Source organism: Rhincodon typus, chromosome 34, assembly GCF_021869965.1.
Source record: "Rhincodon typus isolate 14 chromosome 34, sRhiTyp1.1, whole genome shotgun sequence".
NCBI classification, from domain to species: Eukaryota; Metazoa; Chordata; class Chondrichthyes; order Orectolobiformes; family Rhincodontidae; genus Rhincodon; species Rhincodon typus.
Genome location: NC_063365.1, coordinates 25,792,692 through 25,804,816, shown reverse-complemented (window position 1 = coordinate 25,804,816; position 12,125 = coordinate 25,792,692). Strand labels below are relative to the sequence as shown.

Genomic DNA, 12,125 nt, shown 5'->3' with positions numbered 1-12,125 from the left:
GGGTCTAGGCCCGAACCGTCAGCCTTCCTGCTCCTCTGATGCTGCTTAGCCTGCTGTGTTCATCCAGCTCTACACCTTGTTATCTAAGACTGAGATAGGTTTTGTTTTGTCAGTTGAATCTGTCACTGGGAAGGTGTTGTGAAGGGGAGTTCTGCTCCTGCACAGACTGGTCATTACTCAGAGGCTTTGCGGTACTTTCCTAATCTCTCAGACTCATTCTGCTGGAAGACTGCGGATGCAGTCTGTCATCAAAACTAGGGTGGAAAGAAAATTAACCAGCGAACTGCAAAATTAGACATAAAACATCATTTAAATATTAATAGTGAGCTTGATTTAAGTGAAATATTTTGAGTAGCAGGGTCCTGTACATTCTGTCCCCACTAAATAGGAACCTTGTCCGATTTCTCTTCCCTGTCTGTGGGAGATCTCAAGACTGATCTCACTGTGGTGTCACCATCACTCAATCTCCATTCACACCAGCTGACGGTCCACTGCGAGCCCCACATGTTGTCTCAGACACATACTTCCTACCTGAAGCAAAACAGTGCACTGTTTAACAGTAAGGTTTTCAACAGTGCTTGACCCAGCTGCATTGTACATTTCCATGGTAAAGATCTTTAGTTCACTGTGGCCTATGTTGATTCATTGATAATTTCAGCAGTTTCATTATTCAATTTTGAAGAAATTACTTTCATTCTGACAACAAAATAAAACAAACTGCGGATGCTGGAAATCTGAAACAAAACCAGACATTGGTGAAGAAACTCAGCAGGTCTGGCAGCATCCATGGAGAGAAAGCAGAGCTAACGTTTCAGGTCTGGTGACCCTTCTCTATTCTGTCTCTGGGCAGAGCTTTATAGTGCTTCATCAATCAGCAACATTCCTCAGTTCATGTATCAGAGTGGCTGAAAACCTGAACAGAGATGTGAGTCTGGGTCTTTTAGCAGAGGAAACCTTTCTCTTTCTTAACTGAGAAGATTGGGTGAGGCATCAAGACCCTGGGAGTCGTCAGTCTGACACATGAGCCATAAAACCTCCCTTCTTGGTGCAACAAGCTGTTTGAAAGGCAAAAAGTATGTTGGTATTCATTTCCAATGGGATATGGGTTCAGGTGTAAAGATCTCTTGCTCCAGTTGTACTATGCCAAGATTGAGAGTGATTGGTCTGAAATGTATAAAATAGTTACAGGACCTGACAGAGTGGATCTAGATAGGATGTTTCACTCTTGGCTGGTGGGTCTAGAACCAGGGGGACAATGTCAGGATAAAGGGCAGGTCATTTAAGACTGAGGTGAGGAGGAATTTCTGCACTCAGAAGGTGATGTATCTTTGGAAATCTCTGAACTCAATAAAAGTCATTCCCTGAGGACCACAGTTAACAACAACAGAGAGATGGTTAGGAGTCTTTTGTTATTGGGTGATGATGTCACATGACAAATCTGAAGCATAATAAACAAAGGTCAAATGTCAAGAGATTTCAGAATTTAACCTTCCCAGGTTGAGGAGCCATGAATATATTAACACTGATCATGAGTCAGGTCACAAAGGAAGTCAGTGCTACTCAGAGCAGCTGAAGGGAATAGCTTCCCCACATCAGCGGGTGTTCTGAGAGGCTGTATTCCACTGCAGTGAGACCAAGGAAACTTGACTTTCTTCATTGTGACTCTCCTGTGTCTTCTGAGCTGAATCATTGGTGGGGAACAGATTGGCATCTGATGTGATACACTGAAGTGAACAATACATCAGCAAACACTGCAGCTGGTCTGATGACTGCAATTGCTCTGGTCTTACTGGGGTTTGTTTACTACTGAGCTGGTAAAGTGGGTGTCATCAGCAATATAACCCATCTGATTGCATTAAGCAGCTGAGTTCCTCTGCCTGGACAATGAGGTGAACACTGACCCTGTCACATTTAAACCAAAGACACTCCATAATTAGACAAAGTAACTTAATCAGGGATTAACTAACTGATTAAGGTTTTGGGAGGCTTCGGTGATAGGAGGCTGTGGTAAGGATCAGATAAGGTTTTTTTTTTGATTTCCATTGTTCCTAGCTATTACAGCAGTGGGGATGGAGGCTAGACCGGATGTATGCCCCTCTTGGAGGATGTGAGAGGTAAGGGTCACCCAGTCTCCCGGCTGACTTCACCTGTGAGAAGTGCACCCAGTTTCAGCTACTCACAGCCCACGTCCAGGGATCCCCTGTGGCCGTTCCCCTCAATAATAAGTATACCGTTTTGGATGCTGTTGGGGGAGACGACCTACCAGGGGAAGGCCATAGCAGCCAGGTCTCTGGCACTGAGCCTGGCTGTGTGGATCAGAAGGGAATGGGGGAGAATAGGAGAGCGCTAGAGATAGGAGATTCAATGGTTAGGGGAACAGACAGGAGATTCTGTGGTACTGAGCGAGAATCCCGGATGGTATGTTGCCTCCCGAGTGCCAGGGTCAGGAATGTCTCGGATCGAGTCTACAGGATTCTTAAGCGGGAGCAGCCAGAAGTTGTGGAACACATCAGTACCAATGACATAGCTAGGAAAAGAGATGAGGTCCTGAAAAGTGAGTATAGGGAGCTTGGAAGGAAGCTAAAAAGCAGGACCTTGAGGGTAGTAATCTCTGGATTGCTACCTGTGCCATGTGCTAGTGAGGGCAAGAATAGGAAGATATAGCAGATGAATGCATGGCTGAAGAGTTGGTGCAGGGGGCAGGGTTTCAGATTTGTAGGCGATTGGGATCCCTTCTGGGGAAGATATGACCTGTACAAAAGAGACAGGTTACACCTGAACTTGAGAGGGACCAGTATCCTTGTGGACAGGTTTGCTAGAGCAGCTGGGAAGGCTTTAAACTAGATTGGCAGGGGGATGGGAACCAGAGCATTAGGTCAGAAGATGGATGTGTTGGTGTAAAGGTAGATGCAATGAGTAGGGAAACTGTGAGGAAGGACAGTCTAAAGTGGCAGGAGGATGGGAGTCCATGCAGAAAGGCACAAGGAAGTAATGCAGAGACCAGAGCAAAAGGTAGAAAAGAGAAAAGTAAAGTTGGAGGACAGGATCAAATGCAAAAGACAAGATGATTACTAGATTCTAAAGGGACAATGAGTATAAGGGTACTTTATCTGAATGCCCAAAGTAGTTGAAAGAAAGTTGATGAACTTGTTGTGCAAATCCGTATGAAGGGGTATAATTTGGTAGCCATTACAGAAACGTGGTTGCAGGGTGGTGATGACTAGGAACTAAATATCCAAGGGTTTCAGGTAATTCAGAAGGATAGGCAGGAAGGTAAGAGAGGTGGGGTCACGCCCTTAATTAAGGTTGAGATCAGGGTGATAGTGAGAGATGATATTGGATCTAAGGAGCAAAATGTTGAATCCATTTGGGTGGAGATAAGGAATAGTAAGGGAAAGAGGTCACTGGTGGGAGTAGTCGATAGGCCACCCAGTAATAATGCTACAGTGGCACAGGCGATAAATCAAGAAATATCTGACATATGTAAGAATGGAACATGTAGTCATGGGGGACTTTAACTTGCACATTGATTGAGTGAATCAAGTCGGTAGAGGCAGTCTTAAAGAGGAGTTCATAGAACTTTCTTGTACAGCATGTTATTGAACTTACAGGGGACCGTGCAATCTTAGACCTAGTCCTGTGTAATGAGACAGGTAAAATTTAGTGATCTCATAGTTAGGGATCCTCTTGGAAAGAGTGATCACAGATTGATCGAATTTTGGATACAAATGGAGGGTGAAATAGTATCATCTAAAAGCAGGGTTTTATGCTTAAACAAGGGAGACCCACACTGGGATGAGGAAGGAGTTGGCTAAGCCAGACTGGGAACATAAGCTGTATGATGGAACAGTTCAGGAACAGTGGAAGACTTTTGAAGAGATTTTTCACAGTGCTCAAAAAAAGTATATTCTGGTCAAAAACAAGGATAGCAAGGGTAGCAACAGCCAGCTTGGGTAACTAAGGAAATAAAGGAAGGCATCCAATTAAAAGCTCAGGCTTACAAAGTCACCAAGAGTAGTGGGAAACAGGAAGACTGGGAAAACTTTAAAAAAAACAAAGAACCATGAGGCAAACAATAAGAAAGGAAAGATTGATTATGAATGCAAACTAGCACACAATATAAAAACAAATAGGAAAAGTTTTTATAAATATATAAAACAGAAAAGGGTGACTAAAGTGGACGTAGGTTCCTTGGAGGATGAGAAGGGGGAATTAATATTGGGTAATGCTGAAATGGCTGAGGCCTTGAATGACTGTTTTGTGTCAGTCTTCACACTGGAAGCTGTGTCTAATATGCCAAAGAATGATGTTAAGGATATGATGGGAGGTGAGGACCTTGATTCAATTGTCATCACTAAAGGGGTAGTGCTGAGCAAACTGGAGGGTCTAAAGGTAGATAAGTCCCCTGGTTCTGATGGAATGCATCCCAGGGAGCTGAAAGAAATGGAGGAAGTTCCAGTAGATGCGCTCGTGGTAATTTACCAGAATTTGCTGGACTCTGGGCAGGTCCCAGTGGACTGGAAGACAGCGAATGTCACGCTGCCGTTTTAAAAAAGGATGTTGGCAAAAGGCAGGTAACTATAGGCCAGTTAGCTTAACGTTTGTAATTGGCAAAATGCTTGAGGCTATCATTAAGGAAGAAATAGCAAGACATCTGGATGGAGAGGGTTCCATCAGGCAGATGCAGCATGGATTCAGGAAGGGAAGGTCGTGTTTGACAAACTTACTGGAGTTCTATGAGGATATAACAATCGTGGTGGATAGAAGGGAACAGGTGGATGTTGTGCACTTGGATTTCCAGAAGGCATTCGATAAAGTACAGCATAAAAGAATCAGCCATAAGATAAGAATGAATGGAGTTGCGGGGAATGTATTAGAACGTATTAGATGGGTTAAGTGATTGGGCAAGGGTCTGACAGATGGAATGCAATGTTGGTAAATGTGATGTCATCCACTGGAAGTAAAAAATAGTAGATCAGATTATTATTGAAATGGTGAAAGATTGCAGCAGAGATAGTAAGAACTGCCGATGCTGGAGTCAGAGATAACACAGTGTGGAGCTGGAGGAACACAGCAGGCCAGGCAGCATCAGAAGAACAGGAAAGTTGACGTTTCGGTTCGGGACCCTTCTTCAGAAAAGATTGCAGCATGCTATTGTGCAGAGAGACTTAGGAGTGTGTGCACAGGAATTGCTAAAAGTTGGGTTACAGGTGCAACAGGTAATCAGGAAGGCAAACTGAATGTTAGCTTTCATTGCTAGCGGGATTGAATTTAAGAGAGCGGAGGTTCTGCTGCAATTGTACAAGGTGCTGGTGAGGCCGCACCTGGAATATTGTGCACAGTTCTGGTCTCCGTGCTAGAGGAAGGATATACTGGCTTTGGAGGCGGTGCAGAGGAGGTTCACCAGGCTGATTCCTGAGATGAAGTGGTTACCCTATGAGGAGAAGTTGAGCCGCCTCGGACTGTACTCACTAGAATTTAGAAGAATGAGAGTGAATCTTATAAAAACATATAAAATTATGAAAAGGATAGATAAGATAGAGGCAGGCAAGTTGTTTTCACTGGTGGGAGAGACTGGGACTATGGGGACGTAGTCTCGAGACTAGGGAGTGTAGATTTAGGACAGAAATGAGGAGGAACTGCTTTTCCCAGAAAGTGGTGAATCTATGGAATTCTCTGCCCAAGGAAACAATAGAGGCAGCTTTATTAAATATATTTAAGACACAGTTGCATGGTAGGGGGTTTAAGGGTTATGGGATAATGCAGGTGGGAGGAGCTGAGACCACCGAGAGATCAGCCATGATCTTATTGAATGGCGGAGCAGGGTCCTTGGGCAGAATGGCCTACTCCTGCTTCTATCTCTTATGATCTTATTGAAGGAGACTTGTTGACCCACTCACTGGGTCACCTTCATTCTCTTCTCTAGTCATAGAATCTATATAGTGTCTGCCCAAACCACCAGAATGTACAGGAAAAGCTGCATCAATTCCCTTTGGAATGATAGACAAGTGTCAATAATGTCCATGGCAAGAAAATACTTCTCGGCTTTTGTTCAAATTGACCAGCTGTTGATGTTGGAGAATAACAAGGTTCAAGACGTGAATAATAAGTTTCAAACAATAATAATCTTTGTATGAGGCTGGTGAATATTTATAAATGTTACTGGTGGAATTTTACCCGGAGTGCAGAATTTCAGCAACGTTTCCAGTGTGCATGGAGATTCACAGTGCTGATCCTCTGCAACTTCTCACCAAGGCTCCTTAGACAGCACCTTGAAACCCCTGTCCTCAACCATCTAGAAGGACAAGGGCAACAGATACATGTGAACGTCACCACTGGCGGCAGTGGAGCTAGGGACTGCTGGGTGCATTAGGCCCGGAACAAGGGACTCCTGGTTATCGGTGAGGCAGCGAGAGCCCCTGATGGTGGTAGGTCCGGAGCGGGGACTCCTGGTTATCGGTGAGGCAGCGGGAGCGGGAGCCCCTGGTGGTGGTAGGCCCGGAGCGGGGGACTCCTGGTTATCGGTGAGGCAGCAAGAGCCCCTGATGATGGTAGGCCCGGAGTGGGAGACTCCTGGTTCTCGGTGAGGCAGCGGGAGCCCCTGATGGTGGTAGGCCTGGAGCAAGGGACTCCTGGTTCTCGGTGAGGCAGCGAGAGCCCCTGATGGTGGTAGACCTGGAGCAAGGGACTCCTGGTTCTCGGTTAGGCTGCGAGAGCCTCCTGGTCATCGGTGAGGCAGCATGAACAGCAGCAGTGGAGTCGGGGTTCAGGTGAGGGTGGGTTCAGCACAGGACCTGGCATCAGTGGCCCATTTAGCAAGGTGATCTAGCGCAGGTGTCATTGGTCAGCTGGCTCAGGACACATGGTAGAGGTGATGGACTGAAGATGGACTTTTTCAGCTTTGTCTTTTTATTCTTAAAATATTTAAATGGTACTGGATTGTGGCAACAGATGAAGCTAAATTTTACCATGTTCCTCATTGTAGAGTACAGGTGACAATAAATCATCATTTATTCCTTCAAATCACCATCCTGATTTGGAAATATATCACTGTTCCTTCAGTGTCACTGGGTCAAAATCCTAGAACTCCCCCCCCCTCACAGCATTGTGGGTCAACCTTCAGCTCATGGAATGCAGCGGTTCAAGAAAGCAGCTCACCACCACCTTCTCAAGGGGCAACTAGGGACGGGCAGTAGATGCTGGCCCAGCCAGAGATGCCCACATCTCATGAAGAAAAAAATTAAAACTGTGCAGCAGCAAAGAATGAATCATTTGAATAGAGAAAAAGAATCAGGGAATGAGAAAATGAGCAAATTAATATTATTTTATAAGCTTTTCTGTCTCATAAATCTTCAAAAATAATCTCCTGTTTAAATCAATAAAGTGAACCATTTTTGATATATATATTTTTAAAATGGTAGAAAATGCTATCTTGTGGTTTGGGCATCTTCTTGCTTAGGTTTTTTCTGTGATTATGGATCTAACATACAATTACCTCCCTCTCCTCTCGAATCAAAGGTCCAGTTTGAAATCGATAATAAATTAGGAGATGGGTTAGGCTCCATGTCCCCTCAAGCCTGTTCCACCATTGGGTAAAATCGTGGCTGAGCTAATTGTGGTCTCAAATCCAATTTCCTGTCTATCCTCAATAAGGTTTGACTCCTTTGTTACTCAAGTGTCCATCTATCTCTGCCTTAAAAAAAAATCAATCACACTGTCTGCATCATAGAGCCATACAGCATGGAAATAAACCCTTCAGTGCAACTCATTCCACACCGATCAGACATCCCAATCTGACCTAGTTCCATTTAGCCTATATCCCTCTAAACTCTTCCTATTCACATACCCATCCAGATGCCTTTTAAACATTGTAATTGTACCCACCTCCACCACTTCCTCTGGCAGTTCGTTCCATACACGCACCACCCTCTGTGTGAAGAAGTTGCCCCTTGGGTTCTTTTTAAATCTTTGCCCTCTCACCTTAAACCTATGTCCCTCTAGTTTTGGGCTTGCCCACCTGGAGAAAAGACCTTGTTTATTTACCCTATCCATGCCCCTCATGATTGTATAAACCTCTATAAGGTCATACCTCAGCATCTGATGCTCCAGGGAAAATGGCCCCAGCCTATTCAGCCTCTCCCTATAGCTCAAACTCTCCAGTCCTGGCAATACAGTCCTGGTTAATCTTTTCTGCACCCTCTTAAGCTTAATAATATCCTTCCTAAAGCAGGGAGACCAGAATTTAATGCAGTATTCCAAAAGCGGCCTTACCAATGTCCTGTACAGCCGCAACATGATCCTCCCAATTCATATACTCAATGCTCTGACCAATGAAGGAAAGTGTGCCAGATGCCTTCTTCACCGCCTGCAACTCCACTTTCATGGAACTATGCACTAGGTCTTTTGGCAATACTCCCCGGGACCCTACCATCAACTGTACAGGTCCTGCTCTAGTTTGCCTTCCCAAAATACAAAACCTCACATTTATCTAAATTAAACTCCATCTCCCACTCCTTGGCCCATTGGCCCATCTGATCAAAGTCCCGTTTCACTCTGAGATAATATTCGACACTACCTCTCACTTTTAAGGAAGAGATTTCCTAAGACCCACTGCCCTCTAAGAGAAAATAAAATTCTCCCAATTTCCATCTTAAAAATGTGAAGCTTATTATTAAACTATGACCCCTCATTCTAGTCTCCCCAAAAGGGAAAATGTCCTTTCAGCATCGATCCTGTGCAGTCTTATCATAGAATCTCTACATGTGGAAACAGGCCCTTCGGCCCAACAAGTCCACACCGACCCTCAGAGCATCCCACCTAGACCCATCCCCCTATAACCCACCTAATCAACACATCCCTGAACACTATGGCAATTTAGCATGGCCAATCCACCTAGCCTGCACATCTTTGGACTGTGGGAGGAAATGGGGGCACCCGGAGAAAACTCAACCAAACACGGGGAGAATGTGCAAATTCCACACAGACAGTCACTCGAGGTTGGGATCGAACCCAGGCCCCTGGCGCTGTGAGGCAGCAGTGCTAACCACTGAGCCACTCTTCTCAAGATCTTGTATGTTTCAATAAGTTCATCCCAGTGGGCATGGGCCCAGTCTGTCCAATTTTATCATGGGATGATACCCCAGTCCAGGTATCAATCCAGTGAGCCTTCTCTGAACTGCTTGTCACACATTGATAGCCTTTCTTAGATAAGGAAAACAAAACTGTACATGGTTCTCCAGATGTGAAGTAATCTATTTCTCATCAGGATTAATGGTGACTGCATGTCCTTAACCTCAGCGAATCATAATCCATCAGCATCTGCGAATGAACTGGCAACAAACTGACGTGGGATGTGGCAGAGGTAACAGTGTGCAGCTGGAGATTGGGAGTAGTTTTAATTACATATCCCCTCATGATCAGGCTAAACCTTCATGTGATAACTGAATAGGAGGCAGTAATCGTTGAATCAGGATACTCAGATGGGAACTCAGTCTTAATTTAAAGACATCCATTAGGTCCTTATTTCTAATATAATTCCTTGATATTTATCTTTCTATCAGAATTAATTAAATGTAAGGCTATTTTTGAAGCAGGTGATGTTGACAGTGGAGATACAGGGAGACACAGAACTGAAGTAATTTAGCACCATCACTGGTAGCAGGATGTATTATACATTCACAGACCATTCTCTCATACATAGGAGTCTATAATGGATTTGTGTGCAGATAATAGACACGTTTGTATGTTGCTGTGATAATTTATACAACATATAAACATATACATACTTCTGTTATATTTTGCAATGTCTCCCAAAAGAAGGAATTGTGTAACCATTGTTTAGTGTCAGCGCAGTGAGCTGGTGGGGTTGAAATTTCTTTCTGTGACCTCCTCCTGTGTGAAAGCACAGCAAGAAGATAATTCCACACAAGGAGGAATAGAAATTGTGGGCCAGTCAGCCCATTCCTGTGCTGTACTGTTCTATGTTCTAAATGGGAAAAAGCTGGGGACTAACCACCTCTGGATGTAGAAGTCAATCCTCACAGGCGTTAAGTTACGCTGTGTTAGAATCCTTGCCATGTTCACTGACAAGCCCCATGCCTCCTATATAAACAACATTGATCTGCTAATTTGACTCCTGCATTAAAATACAGACAAGGAATTGCATCAGTATGTAGTAAAAACCAATAAAAATGAAACATAATTTTACAGCGTTTTATTTGATAGAAGGCACCCTCAACCACTCAGACACTTCCCTATGAGGAGTGAGAAGTCACAAATCACATTCCATATCTCACTGTTCACAGTTACCTAGGCCAAAGGAAGGCAGAGATTGGGAAATTACCTTCTGCATAGTCTATTCCAATTCCTTTCAGTCAGTGAACCACTTTTATTTTGACTGTGAATATGAGAATTGGAGGCTGAGACTGGAATAAATTAATTGCTCTTTTAATTACTGTTAAATGCACTGCTCCTGTGGTAGCAAGAGCAGTTGGTGGCCAACTTTACTTGACTGCTCCTAATTAGCTGCATTTCTTTATACAGCCATTCCTTGCAAATGGACAATGTACAGTAATTTAGGAATGATGCTCACATGCTCTGCCCAATTTAATGATGGAATCAGGCACAACGTTGAAGTGATATTATCCACAGCAGCTTTTGTCACAGCACTGGAGAGGTTATTTATGGGATAATGCCGGAGTTAGAGACTTTATTCATATTCAGACATTAGAGAAACTGTAACAAAAACAAAAATTGCTGGAAAAGCTCAGCAGGTCTGGCAGCACCTGAGGAGAGAAATCAGAGTTAATGTTTCAGGTTGAGTGACCCTTCCTCAGAATTCAGGAACTGTGTTTTTTCTCCATCAAACAGAGCAGAGGAATTGGAGACTCAATTGAGCTGTTCAAAACTTTAAGGAGTTTGAATAGGACAGGTAGTGAAGAGTTATTTTCTCTGGCAAGTAGGTAAATCAGAGCTATTTGATTTATTAGATTCTCATTGAATAAGAAATTACTATTAATTAGTATTAAAACACGAGAAGAAATGAGGAGAAAAATCTTCACATTGTTAAGGTCCAAAATAAAGTAGCTGAATGTGGGCTGCAAGCACTTCCCATCAGAACATCCAAATGTAATGGGACATGTTGTTGATGAACTGCAGGGCTATAAGGAGAAAGCTGCAATGTGGGACTGAATTGGACAGCTCTTTAAAATAATAACGACATGGGGAAGATGGTCAGAACAGCTTCCTCATGGATTGTCAGACTCAGTGGTGACTGAGACTGAAACTCATAGAAGTCAGGATTAAAAAGTAGATCATGCAGTAAAGGTAATGTACAACACTCCTTCAAACAAACCAGTGAGAGATAGCTGGCATGCAGGGAGCTGATGGCAAGGGCCTATTGACACAAAGTGTGAGCAACAATTGGAGTGGCCTTCTGGCTAATGTACTGGGGAACAAAGCTCGGGACAATTTCATAGCCTATTTTTCGAAGCTCTATAGTTTTATCTCATTTGTTTAGGCAATAAGGCAGTCAGAATAGACACAATGGTCTTCCTCACTGCTTTCAAAACTATCATTGCTGCTGGAGGGACAGGAACATCTGGGGAAAAATACTAATTTAATGGAAAGGGGCGAACACTTTATTTCAGCTGTAGATCACAGAATGATGGGCACCTTCAGAATGTTCTGTACTTGAGCCCATACACTGGAAACTGGCAGGTAGGCTTTAGTCTATCTTCAATCTTTGCTCTGGCATTTCAGGCCCGTACTGACGGAGTGCTGCATTGTTGGAGATGACATGTTGATCTGAGGCTGTGTGTACTCTCTCAGATGACTGCAGGAAATCTCATGACATTGTTTAAAGAAGAACAGGGAAGCTCCATGTTGTGTCCTGGTTGATACCCTTCAACTAACATCATTGAAGCCAATAATTTTATAATTGCTGTCTGTGAAACCTTGCTGTGCTCAATTTGGCTTCTCTGTGTGACAACAGGGAAGCATTGCAATGGCTATAACCCGTGAAATATTATCTCTGGTTGTGAAAGGCACTATACATGTCCCAGCACAGGGTTAGATACCGAGTAAAGCTCTCTCTACACTTTTCCCCCATCAAACACTCCCAGGAC

At 43.8% G+C, this 12,125-nt stretch overlaps 1 protein-coding gene across 1 annotated transcript in view; it reads left to right on the top strand.

Annotated features, from left to right (window-relative positions):
• The window catches only part of LOC109936828 (glutamate receptor ionotropic, delta-1-like), a 581,569-nt gene that overhangs the window by 223,170 nt on the left and 346,274 nt on the right, over positions 1–12,125 (top strand). The gene's annotated exons all lie outside the window — the stretch shown is intronic.